This window comes from Rhyacophila brunnea, unplaced genomic scaffold (genome assembly GCF_057557595.1).
Source record: "Rhyacophila brunnea isolate RB1 unplaced genomic scaffold, BYU_Rbru_1.0 scaffold_9, whole genome shotgun sequence".
NCBI classification, from domain to species: Eukaryota; Metazoa; Arthropoda; class Insecta; order Trichoptera; family Rhyacophilidae; genus Rhyacophila; species Rhyacophila brunnea.
The window spans coordinates 11,492,882-11,506,943 of record NW_028233361.1 but is presented as its reverse complement, the minus strand read 5'-3'; positions in this window follow the sequence as shown (position 1 = coordinate 11,506,943).

Genomic DNA, 14,062 nt, shown 5'->3' with positions numbered 1-14,062 from the left:
GAGAGATGCAAGTCCTAGTTGCTATAAGGCGTAGCATAAAGATGCAAATGCCATACCTACCTTAGAAGCAGAAGGATGCAAATCCAATAATCCACTAAGATAAAATTCTCTCAAACCGTCTGCAATATGTACTAGACGAGAACCAGCCAGGAGAACAAGCTTTAGAGGAGGATTCAGTACTATGGACCATATCCAAGTCATCAGAGAAATCAGAGCGGTAACAGGAATACAAGCTGCCGCTATCCATGGGTTTTATAGACTATGAGAAAGCGTTCGATTCCATAAAGAAATTTTCAATACTCGATGCACTCAGAAATCAAGGAATCCCCGGGCGCTATATAAATATTTTCAATAATATATTCAGTAGCCAGTAATAAACCATCGCTCATTTCTTATCAGCAAAGGAGTCCGATAAGGTGATACAATTTCACCTAAACTATTTACAGCTACCCTTGAAGACTTATTCAGGCAACTTGACTGGAATGACAAGGGTCCCCATAAATGGAGAATACGTGAGTCATCAACGCTTTGCCGATGACTCAGAAGACCTCCAAAGCAGAATGCAGGAACTCGCTGAAGTAAGCAACAAAGTAGGCTTGAAAATAAATGTATCAAAGAAGAAAGTCATGTTCAACTGCTTTGCGGGCCAAAGATCCTCATCAATGGCATTCAGCTGGAACAGGTGAAAAACTACATCTATCTGGCACAACAAGTGTCTATAGATGGATGTATATTTGATGAAATTGTTCGCAGAGTAAAGCTAGGCTGGAGTGCTTTTGGCCGCCTGAATAATTTCTTCAAAAATGACCTCCCACTGTGCCTAAAGCGCAAAGTGTTCAACCAGTGTGTGCTTCCCGTAATCACATGCGTGTGAAACATTGAGCCTAAGTAAAAGAGAGATCCAGAAACTTAGAGTAGCACAACGTCATATGAAAAGGTGCATGCGTTTACGTTATGCCCAACGTAAAAGGACAAAAAGAGGAATGAGTGGATAAGGGAACAGACAAGGATTTATGATGTGATAGAGTTTGCTAAAAACCTCAAATGGAAATGGGCTGGACACATAGCTCGAAGAAAGGACAATCGTTTAGTCATTTTTTAGTCAAATTTAGTCATCCAGTGGCATGGCCCCCATATCCTGAAGCGGGCCCCCAGGCAAGGATCTTTGGCGGTCACCCTACCTATCGCTAACGATAAAGACAGTGTGACGCTCGACAGTAGCGTTTTCCAAATGGTGTACGCGGTAAAATTAATGTTTATATTGTAGTGCTTTTTTGTATACTTTAATACATCCTTTTGAATTATGGAGTTGTCGAGTATCGATACACAATTAAAAATTGTATCGTACAACCACAATATTATTTTAAATAACATTATAGAAGAAAAATAGCGCAACGGGCGACTTTTTTACCATCAGAGAGAATTTGTGATGTATGTATATCTCACTTATCTGGTCTACTCGCCACACCGGGCCCCTCCTGAGCCCGGGCCTCCAGGCTAGAGCCCTATCAGCCCCCCTTTGTGGGGGCCATGTCCAGTGGTATCCAAGAGGTACAAAACGTCCGCAAGGTAGACCTAGAGGCCGCTGGATCGATGAAATGATAAAGTTCTGCGGAAGTACTTGGCAACGCCACGCACAGGAACGAGAGAAGTGGAATCAGCTAGGAGATTAGCGAGGCCTTCATCCAGCAGTGAATTGATTCAGGCTGATGATGATGATGATGACATAATAAAATTAAAAAAAAAAAGTGTTTTGCTTTGTTACATTTATACCCATAAATTTTTTTAAGTTATAAATTGTTTTATTTTGGCTAGGTAAATAAGATACAAATCCAGATTAACAAAATATCTTTAGAGGCAGAAGGATGCAAATCCACACTACGTTTTTTATTTTATTTTGTTTAGATATAAAATTGTATTATATTTATTCCTTTCTTACGTATTCCAGAAGTACTTTAATTGAATTAGAATACAAAAAATAATGAACATTCTATGTATAGAAGTATTAGATAGTAGTAGAAGTTATGAGTATTCGTTTAAAATAAAAATTGTTTTTTGGCTCTCCTGAACAATTGGGTATTTGGCACTTGCATCCGTCTGCCTCTGAGGTACAGAATTATATAATACCATTTTACTATAAGGCCATGAATGCTCTTTTTGTTTCAAGTATTTAATTATGTTATTTAATTTGTAACGCTACTAAAATAGGTACCGACCTATCTGCATTAAGTAGGTATCCGATGGTCAGAAATTTGATGCGAATGAAAATAAATAAACTAAATATCTAGCGTATTTTAAGAACATTTAAAGCTATTGTAGGCATCAAAAAGTGCTACTAAAAATGCCACAAGCTAGATACCTCTCGAAAAAGAATGTTAAATCTGGCATGAAAATTGGCAACGCTGATAGGTCCTGGCATGTTACGACACTAACTACACCTAATTACAATGAGTAATGACATATTGTCTTTTATATTACCTAGTCTAATTATTCACAATAATATAATAAAATATGTTACCTACAGGCTTTGCAACTAACATCATATTCTGTGGCAGTGGCGCACCCAGGATTTAATATTAGGGGGGCCCAAGGAAGAGAATGTAAATTAGTCCTATAGGCTCTTTTTCTTCTTCACAGCCTAATTTCTCGTTTATCGGTCTTTTGTCTATTGCAATCGGTGTACCTACACCATGGTCCCCACATCCTGAAGCGGGCCCTCAGGCTAGGATATTTGCCCCCCCCCCTACCTACTGCTAAGATTAAAGGAAGTGTGAAACACTACATTAACGTTTTTCAAATTGTGTTTTAGTTCAAATTAAGGGTACTTATACAGTGAATTATTGGCGATTTTTAATACATCTACTTTAATAATGTGGCTGTCGAGTATTGACACATAATAATCCAAAAATATATTGCACAATTTTATAAGTAATTGAAAATGTTCATGGCCATGAAGTATAATAGCGCCGCAGGCGACTTTTTTTTACTATTTAAGCTAATTTATTATGTGTGTTTATCTCACTTATCTGGTCAACCCGACACGCCGGGCCCCCAGACTAGAGCCCTGTCAGCCCTCCCCAGCCATGACCTACACTACTCCGGAATTCGGGTGGACACCGAGAATTTTTTGACAGTTCCATTAGGGATTGGGTTTATAAAAAAACCTGACATTAGTGTTTCGAAATTTTTGTGAAAAAGGGTGCTGGAGAATTATTACAAATGATTTTTTTGCCGTGTTTTTATTTGTCTAAGCCCAAAGGTATAGTTTATTGGCTTTCAATTTCAATGTTTAAAATCATTCTGATAATTTTCATTTTTGGGGGGTGCCAGGGCCCCTTGCCCCCCCCCCCAGGGTGCGCCACTATTCTGTGGCATCTATCATGTATGTTGATGCTGAAGGAAACCTTTATTTCAATAATTTAAATTCTTTTGTACCCATTTACTAATTAAAAAACAAAATGCAACGACTTTACTATCATAAATTAAAATATTAACAGATTTTTGTGTTTCTCAAATAATATACGAAGTATCTACATAGTTATTATTAAAAAGAAATCAAGAATTATTATTCTGACCTGGCAGCTTTGTTTATTTACATTCCGTTAAAATGTTATTGAATTTTCCCGCTGAAACTGCATACCTGCGTTTCATTTCCACCGTAAAATGAAGTAAAAACATAAATATTTCTTAATATTACATTGAATGGAAAAAATACAATCGCGGAAATGAATAACATAATGTAGGTAGGTACTTACCTTTTGATGTTTATCGAACCCATTAGCTGGTATGCAATACGTTTATATTATTTTTTATAAAAAAAAAAACACGTTGACACAGGGTAGGCTTTATAGTTTTTCTGGTGTATTCAGAGCAATTTATTTTTTGTCTAGGTACTGTGAATTATGACTATATTATAGGAATATTTTATCATGCCATTCAAGTACCTAACAAGTAACCTAACCTAAGTTAACATTAACAATACACAATATTATTATATACCTACCAAACTATTATCATCACTTATCAGCTTTCATATTTTTATCATAATACAGTAGGTACTCAGTACTTACTAGGGAATCCAATCTCGGGATCCTGGACAATTTTCGATATCTATGAATCCAGTATTAGTCAACATAACCCCGAAACCTTTGGGATTGATTTTTTTATTAATCACAATCAATTAGTATGTGTACAAAATTATGTTAGTGAAGTGTATGTACCTGCCCATGTCACAAGGGGAATCGCCGGATGCTCACGGATAATAAATAACCATTTTTTGTCGTCATATGCAATCGTAAGAACGTCAAAAAAATAATAAAATCGTTCATTTAACCAGCTAGACGCCACTGACGTTCTGGCACGCGAATGGTGTCTAATCGCCAGTGCCATGGACGTGCAGGCAGGCACTTGTTTCTATGCTGAATTTTATGAATATTATATTTTCTTAAATAAACAAAAAAACTGTTTTACTTTCACATTATCTATTGTCCGACAAGAAGATCTAGACATTACCGGAAGTCGCTGGAGTCGAAGTGCGATTAACTAAATAGTAGGGGCTTTTTAGTTTACAGTTTTAACATGTGGATAACTCGTCGATAACCGGAAGTCGTTTCAGTCGAAATGCGGTTTAAAACAGGAGGGGATTATTAGTTAATAGTTTTAACACGTTGACAATAAGATCTTGTTCGACAGTATATTACAATATTATTTACTACATTAAACCCATGTATTTCCAAGATTGAACGTACACAATATTAACATTAAATAGTATAAATTATACTAGACATTTTTGACCGATTTTATCAATGCTATTTGTATAAAAAATATACCTATTAACTTTCGAAAAAACGCCAATCCGGGAATCGTCAAATCGTAATCCCGAAATCCAGAGATCAAAATTTTGGTTCGGGATTGGATTCCCTACAGAACGTAAAATATTAAGGTAAAGAAATTTTATAATATAAATTGTATTACTTTGTAACAACTAAAAACGCTCATACAAGCAGGATACGTAGGTACTGGGGGAGATAGTCTTTTTCAAAATATCCGAAACAATATTTATTATTATTTTGCGTAGAGGGAAGGAGTCGTTAAAAATGTTAACTGGTTTGTTTTGAAGATAATGTGATTTTGATTTACCGATTGCGACAATAATAAATTAAAGTTTGTAATCAAGATATCTCGTCTCGAGAATTCTCGAGAGAAATTATGAGAAAAGTTGTTCGACTCATGATCGACTGCTTAATCTGCAAACCAGCCAACAGCACTTTTGACCAACAATGAGATTTTGATGGCATTTTGTTATAAAGCATGTTTTCTATGCTCACACAAAATTTTAAACTTCTAAACCTATCAATGAATGCGTTATCGTTCTTCACACAAAACAGCCAACTGCAGGTGCCAAATTTTCATTATCATAAATTAATGAAACAACTCCGCTCTTTATATAAATTTTCGTTATTTAAGGGAAGTGTTTTAAATTCATAGTGCAGCTTATCTGTAAAAATTAAAAATTTCAATTGTATTTTTGAAATTGTTAAAATCCACTCGATAGTTAAATTATTATGTTTTTATTATATTATACCTAAATATTAAAAAAGATTTAGATTCGGAAGCAGTGTTGCCAATTCTTTCCTTGCCTTTCCTCAATGATCCTTTTTTTTTAAATTGTATGTTGATCGTTTTAATGTTATTAAATACATACATATTAAAACACGTTAAAATGTAATTTATCATATTTTTTTTCTCAAATTGCAAGCTTCGCCTTCTTGCGCTAGGTACCTCTGGTATACCGAGCATTACTTTAAAGCTATAACTTCAGCTGGGGCACGGTCTAAAACGATCGTGACTACGCAACGCGAAGGTTGTGCAAATGACACGTGCAGAACAAAACATAATTTGTCATAAAAAGTCAACATCCGTCCATTTAATGCTGTTTATTGTTCTATTATTAAGGGGGGACATGCTCGTCGAAGGTCAAAATTGAGTTTTTATTGTATTTTCAAACCATGATCCTGGACACTCCTTAAACGTTGTAGATAATCTATTTATATAATTTTGAAGCCTTATTATCCTTTATAGTTATTTTAAACATTTGATGACTGCATGAAGTATTTTTGTTACATAAAATAGTATTCTTTTAAACCTCTCGCTCTAATGTTTTAGAATATAGTCATATTTCGGTACATAACTGTGCAGTGGTGTTAAGATTTTTTACATTTATTAATTTTTAAACGCATTTATAAAACCATTAGTATAATTTATTACGAGATAATTTTTGTAAAATATTCACGATAAAAAATTATTTTGATAATCTCTGTGATCCCAAATTTGACAAGAATTAGGCATTTTACTATTCAAAAAATCGGCAAGATTAACACATTTGAAGATGATTCTAAAGATACTTATTATAAGCTATGTCTTTGACCATTCAAGTGTGATAAAAATCTTATGAATAATGATTGCTTTATAATAATTATTGACCTAAGAATATGGTAGTGTTTTTTTGAAATACGCCATTTCTTTTGTCATTCCCTAGTAGTTAAGCTACAACATACGGCCGTAGCCATAAAATGACAAACTATAATTAAAGTAGGGAGTAAAATTATGTTAACGCGCGTGTTTGAACATGTACCTAACAGAATTTTTTTTTATTTTTTTTTAAACGGTACATGTTCAAACACGCGCGTCAATATCATTTTACTCCCTACTTCAATTATAGTTTGTCAATTTATGGCTACGGCCGTATGTTGTAGCTTAACCACTGGGGAATGACAAAAGAAATGGCGTATTTCAAAAAAACACTACCTTATTCTTAGGTCAATAATGATTATAAAGCAATCATTATTCATAAGATGTTTATCACACTTGAATGGTCAAAGACATAGCTTATAATAAATATCTTTAGAATCATCTTCAAATGTGTTAATCTTGCCGATTTTTTGAATAATAAAATGCCTAATTCTTGTCAAATTTGGGATCACAGAGATTATCAATATAATTTTTTATCGTGAATATTTTACAAAAATTATCTCGTAATAAATTATGCTAATGGTTTTATAAATGCGTTTAAAAATTAATAAATGTAAAAAATCTTAACATCACTGCACAGTTATGTACCGAAATATGACTATATTCTAAAACATTAGAGCGAGAGGTTTAAAAGAATACTATTTTATGTAACAAAAATACTTCATGCAGTCATCAAATGTTTAAAATAACTATAAAAGATAATAAGGCTTCAAAATTATATAAATAGATCATCTACAACGTTTAAGGAGTGTCCAAGATCATGGTTTGAAAATACAATAAAAACTCAATTTTGACCTTCGACGAGCATGTCCCCCCTTAATAATAATAATATATTCATTGACATGTTTTCTTTTTCAAGTAAATGGGTAACGTTTTTTAGTCATCTTTACACGATTTAAGAATTAATTCCCCCGTCGCCATCACGAAACAAATTGAGGTGTTCCCAGCTCGACGTTCTCTCTCCGAATGCCAGCGAGTCCAAAATTTCGTCGCGCCTATAGTTGAAAGTTGTTTGCCGTTTCACTGAAGTACCGTCTTAATATTTCACTATAGGTATTAAAAAGTCACAATTATTTCTAATGCTTTTCTTGTAAATTTGTTCATCGTAACTACAGTAAAAAAATCGCCAGCAATTTTGTTGAATACGTTCTTAAATGAATACATTTTAAAAGTTTGAATTATTTTTTTAAGATTTTAAGCCGTCAAACATTCAAAAAAATAATTTAGTTTTATAATGATGTAAATATTGGGGGTGGCAGTTCTTTGCGGGAGGGCAATAATATAAAGTTTCCCTATTGAATACATTAGTTTGTATCTCCGTCACTACATCATGTTGCTAGTCGTGTCCGGAAACTTGTGCGTATGCAGTTCGCTATATCACACTGCATGTAAAATATATGGCCGTATATTAAAGACCGTCCAACCTCTTTAGTACCTACTGTACTAGTGCTGACATAAAATTCATGTCTAAATAAAACACGGTTCTTGTCTTGTGTGTTGAATACTGGATTATTTGTAAGGTTAGGTTAGGTTTTTATTCTTGAATTCATGAATTTTGCCAAAATAAGCTATAAAAATTGAATTAATGTTCATATTGAATCTAATAAAATTGGAGACCGTAGGTATAGGTATACGGTTATCTCTTTTCGATAAGAAAGCTTACGGCGAACTGTGAAGGTGAAATGTTTTACATACCAATTTACATGTAACCGTCGCTGGTAATACAATAACATCACATCACTGCACTGTCTGAAAAAAAAACAATATTTAAACTCACCGCCAAATTTCTCCACCAAACCTTTTAAATTGCTTGAATCATGACTGTAATATTAGTAAAGCGTCAATTACATTGAGCTTTTTTACGAGCTGATTATTGGCAAATTTATAATCTGCCTGTAAATTCGCCCAGTGTAATCATCGAACAAGCTAATAAGCAGGTTGTAAACACTCCACCGAGAAAAGTTGAAAGCCGGTCAACTTTATAAGCTACACGCCGGCTTGTGGGCGTATCGCGTCTGCGCAGTAGAGCGTGGTGGTGGAAAAACGAACTACTCATTTTGAAATTTACCTTTTTGACGTTTAATGGAAACATTATTATGGAGCGTAGCGACCTCCCGGCAAAAAAACGAACTACGTTCCGTCAAAATCGCTCGCTGGCTTGTGGCTTATCAGCGAATGGAAAATTTTGTGTGTAATCATGAAATCGCAGTAGCTGAACCGCCCGCTTTTAAATTTGCCAATAATCAGCTCATAAAAAAGCTCAATGTAATTGACGCTTAACGAATCAACCAAGCGAACAACAATTTGAACAGATTTAATTATAAGCAGAAAACAGAACGATTAAATTACTTTTAATAACATAAAGTTTGAATTATATAAACACTAACAAGTTTTTTGGGTACCATAAGTAAAAATAAACTCGTATGACTTTCTATGTCATTTTAAACAGAATAGCTCAGAACTAACCATAGATAATAGACGTATATATATAAATGAACTAACTGAATGTATTGACATGCTTGATACTTTATATAAAAAATGGCAAGAAAACATAGTGAGTAACCAGAAACTAGTCTTATTTACCTTTTTATTTTAATATCTCTATGTTTACTTTACTTCGATACTTCTGAATTGCGAAAAAACGAGTTTTATAAATATTATTTGCAGCTGCTAATATACGTATCTATTATATTATGTAGGTAAATGGTTAATAAAAAAACTGTTTTTAAACTAAGAAAAAACAGTATATTTATATCAGCTATAATGTCATCATTATAATCGTTAGTTGGGGTCGATCCACTGCTGGACGATAGCCTCCCCTAGTCACCCCCACACTTTTCGGTCCCTAGTTCTTCGCTGCCACGTACATCCACCGAACTTTATGTGTTCACTTCATGAGGGCGTATTTGTGGGTATTTAGTGCCTCTTGGTTACCAACCACTGTATGAGAGCATTTGTTCAACGGTTGTCCACTAGCCGAGCAATATATCTAGTCACCGCCATCTTTAGATTAATAAAGCCTGAGCATAACTTTTTGCACAAGCAACGAGTGGTCCACTTTTCAGCTTTCAAAATTAGATCCCAGATTGCTTGACATATTGATTCGCCCTTTTTCGTTTCAAATTGAATTATAAAAAAATCTCAAATCAAATATATTAATAAATTATAAATAATATACATTCCTGTTATTCATCAGCTGTCAAATTAATATTAGTCCTTCACACAAAAACCGGTGGTAATATCGATTTCCAAAAAATATGTAGCATTGATATATGCATTACATTTGTAGAAGGTGTATTAATGCAAGCGTATTATTTATCATGTAACTTATCTATCCAAATCAAACCATTCCCTGTGTGAACACGACAGACGCGTCGGTATGAGCACTCTATAGAACAATGATAGGCAATGACAGGTCATCCATCGACAACAACGGAAGGGGCGGAAAAATTAGGACCAGTCGTTGTGAATGCATCGGCTTTCTACTTGAGTCGGTGAAGGCCTCCGACTTCCTGACTAGCTCAGGTACTTGGAAGTGGAGGTTCATTAATGTGGAGGAACAGGCAGGAACCTCATGGACGTGGAGTAACCAAGAAGTCACGGGGCACAAAGTCAATTAAACACCAGATGAAATCTTCAGAACTCGTATTTTATTGTTATTAGAATATGTTTGGCCTTATGGCATTCCTTCATCAAGGATTATAGTCCAAAGGTATCATTCACATTGGTATCGAAAGTCCCAAAGTTTATAATAATTAAAAGAAACTCGATTCATTGTTATTATCCATACACCACAATTAGTAAGGAAAAAAAAAGTCAAATCAATTAATATTCGAAGTTCACAGTTCGAAGTCTCAATAAACAAGAGTCAACTAATATCCGAAGTCACAAAAATAACCACATTTATTACTGATTAATTAAAAATTAATTCGAATATTATTATTTAATTATTTTAAAATTAACTTGATTATTATTAACTAATTATTTAACATTAACTTAATTATTTCTAATTAGTTATGCAGACGAGATCGAGAGGGTCCCGGGGATACAAGCCGTCGCAGAAGCGACTCCCGGAACCCACAAGTGACAAAACAGACTGCCTTTGGATTTAATAATCTTGCCTTTTTATCCGTTAGGGGTGGTTGTATTTCTTACAAATCCACACCGATCACCGATACCGCCATATGCTACACATTTATATAAGGTTGACGGATGTCAGACTATCAACCAAACATATAGCGATATCGATGTACATAATATGATTAATATTACTTTAATTACATTAATTCCTTAATTATCTTAATTATTTTAACTACTACATATTACTAACGCCAGTCCATACGTCCTACTTTATTATTTCTCTAACCCATTGCATATTACATTAAATTTACCTATTATATTACAATTTACATTACATATTATCTTACATCCAAATCATATTTTATATCTAATTTAATTTAATTACCCTTTACCTAAGCATATTATATTTGATCAAAATTTTAACCCTATTACCTTATTACCTATATGTACATGGTCTGCGACCGACTTATCTCCTCCACAGTTCACCTTGCGGAGTGCTAACACTCGACAAGGCAAACCGTGGGACTTCTACATATGTTAATTTTTGTTCAGCTTTGTCGAGGGTCGTGATTATTCCACCGGTGGCACATTGACTACCAGGGTCAGACCGAGCGGCTGGGAGGCACTACTCCTTATGAGAGCGCCCCCCACAGGGGCAGAAAATTCAGTGTGCGACATCGGCAATGATCTAGTCCATTGTCATTAAATTTCATCTTCTTAGCGACCTCAATCACATTGCGTACTCTTGTCTGCTTCCTTATCCATTGGTTTCTTTTGTAATCTTTCCACGTTACGCTCAACATGCACCTTTTCATGCTACGGTGTGTTATTCGTATTTGTTTTACATGACATATTTCACACGCACACGTGAGCGTTGATGTCACACATCGATTGAATACTACACAACGGATTATCGCTTTTGAAGATACTATTCTGGCGATTGATATATTCTGGCACATAAAATGCACTCCATGTCAGTTTGGTTCTGCGAACAATCTCGTTATATTTATAATCTATAATGTATTTATAAATTCTCTTTAAGATTTTTCTATAAATTAATAATTGTATGACTGGTTCAACTATTTTTGAACTCCACATTTAATTTATATGACGAATCGATCGCGTCATCTGCGTCAAAGAAAATCGTCGCTGGAAGTAAATAATGTGATAATATTGAATTAAGATACGATAGTTTTACTGTTGGATAGATACAAATGATAAATGTTGTATAGATAACTAAAAACTGTATCTTTTCGAGATTTAATACAGTCCAGTTCTAGAACGATGATTTTATTGTTCTCATCATCTATATCCGCCCAACATGCACTCTTCTCAACGTAACGACAGTGCATGATGCTGCATAAAAACAAAATTTGAAAAACATAATAGGTAATTGCAAGAAAACCAAATTACCTGTAAATAGCTGTTAGCGATTTGAAATAATTATCTTCTCAATTAGTGTTATTTTATCAACTGCCGAAATATCATGGTTGCCACTATTTCATTATAAGATACTCTCCGGCTTTGTTTAGAAATTGTTACTTATACTAATAATAATAATAATCTCTGTTATCAGGGGCGTGACAAGGTATTTTGGCGCCGGGGCAGTAACGAGATAATATGCGCTTTTTATGCGAGTATCTGGTTATGGGAAATGTACCAGAAAAAGTGTGGAGGACCACAATTGAAGCGAGGAAAGATATAAGTGAAGATCTACCATCGTAAGTTGGCAGCCGGTCGAATTTGAAACTAAAATTGTCTATCGAGAATAAATTTGTTACAAATGCCACTTAATTTTACAACATGTTTCTCGAATTATGGATTGCATAATATTTGTACAGAAATCTACTACCAATAAAAAATTATAAATTACCATTTTTTTGTTAGTTATGGTAATATTCTCAATGTCATACTAGCGCCCTCGCTGAAATGCCAATTTATGATGGTAGATCTATAGTAGGCAATGGTACCGCCGAAGAGCAATATTATTATAGGCTGCTTATCTACTCATCGTGACAAACTTTAAATATGGCAGCAGTTGTGTGAAGTTCTCTTGCAAATAAACCTACAATGCAAGTCACTATTTCATATGTGGACCAGTGGTCCTTTTTGCTTCGATTTCATACATTTAATAATAATAATAAATAATCTCTAGGTCTATCTATAGCAAGGGTAGTCAACCTTTTTATACCTACCGCCCAATTTTGTATCACTGTTATTAGCTAAATTTTATAACAGCCCACCGGTTCGACAGTAATGATAATTTATAAAAAAGGAAGTAAAAGCATATAATACCTAATAATTACTTACCAAATACTTTATGTCAGACTTTCACTAAGTTTGGCAGAATAAATCTTTATAAAATAACTTGCTGTGGTTAAATATATATATATCTTTTTATTTATACTTTGTGTACATAAGAGCATGGACTATAGCGTCATTTAGTTTCACTTGCGTAACGTGAATTAAACTTATGCGAGGGCGATACAAATTGTATATTTTCTGAAATTTTAATTGTCACAGAGAATTTTATGAAAATATAAGGAATTTTTTTTTAAAAACCCCTACCGCCCACCATGAAAGCTGGAACTAGTGAGCGGTAGGGACCAGATTTAGTACCCCTGATCTATAGGTTTCCAGCATTATTTTTTAACGTCGTTTACCTCCACAGAACAGATTAATAAATATAATTCAGATAGGCTATACCCCAATACACTACACTTTGACGCAAGGTTTTGAATGTGTGAGTGTCCTACAAAAATGAAACACACATTACAGACGTGATACTATTGTGTTGCAACGTTCAAATACACCAATAGTGAATGAACATCAGTGCATAAACCGAGAACAGTTGTCAGAACAAAGAAAAAGCTTAGAATGACGTATTCTTGACACGTGTTTAAGTTAATCCCATATTCTTCCACACTCAAGATCGGTTGTCTGTTTCTCCACACCCGTTAGGTATTTCAGTTCCCATTAATTCTGTATTCCCTGTTTACCTAATACATATTTCCAACTGGGTAACATTAAATATATTGGGTATACATCATAAAATTTTAATCATAAAACACACAATATAATAATATATTTGTTTATTCGGTTTTTTTATAACCGGTATCTAAGTGTTATGAATGTTTTGACAACCCTATTTTATATTACATCGAGTGCATCAGACTATTAACATAATACGACGTCATGATTAGGGGGGTGTGACTCAAGGTCACTTATAGGTCACACTAATAGGTACTAACATTTATTTAAATAGGTAGGTATATAATAAAGTACCTATATACATTATTATATTGTATACCACAGAAAAATGAACAGGCCGTATAAAATTTACCTACTGTATAATATATATTACTATACAAAACTCAAAACTGATAATGAAATAATAATTATTGTGCTTTATAGACAGGCACGCACACAGAAAAATTGTATGGATGGATAT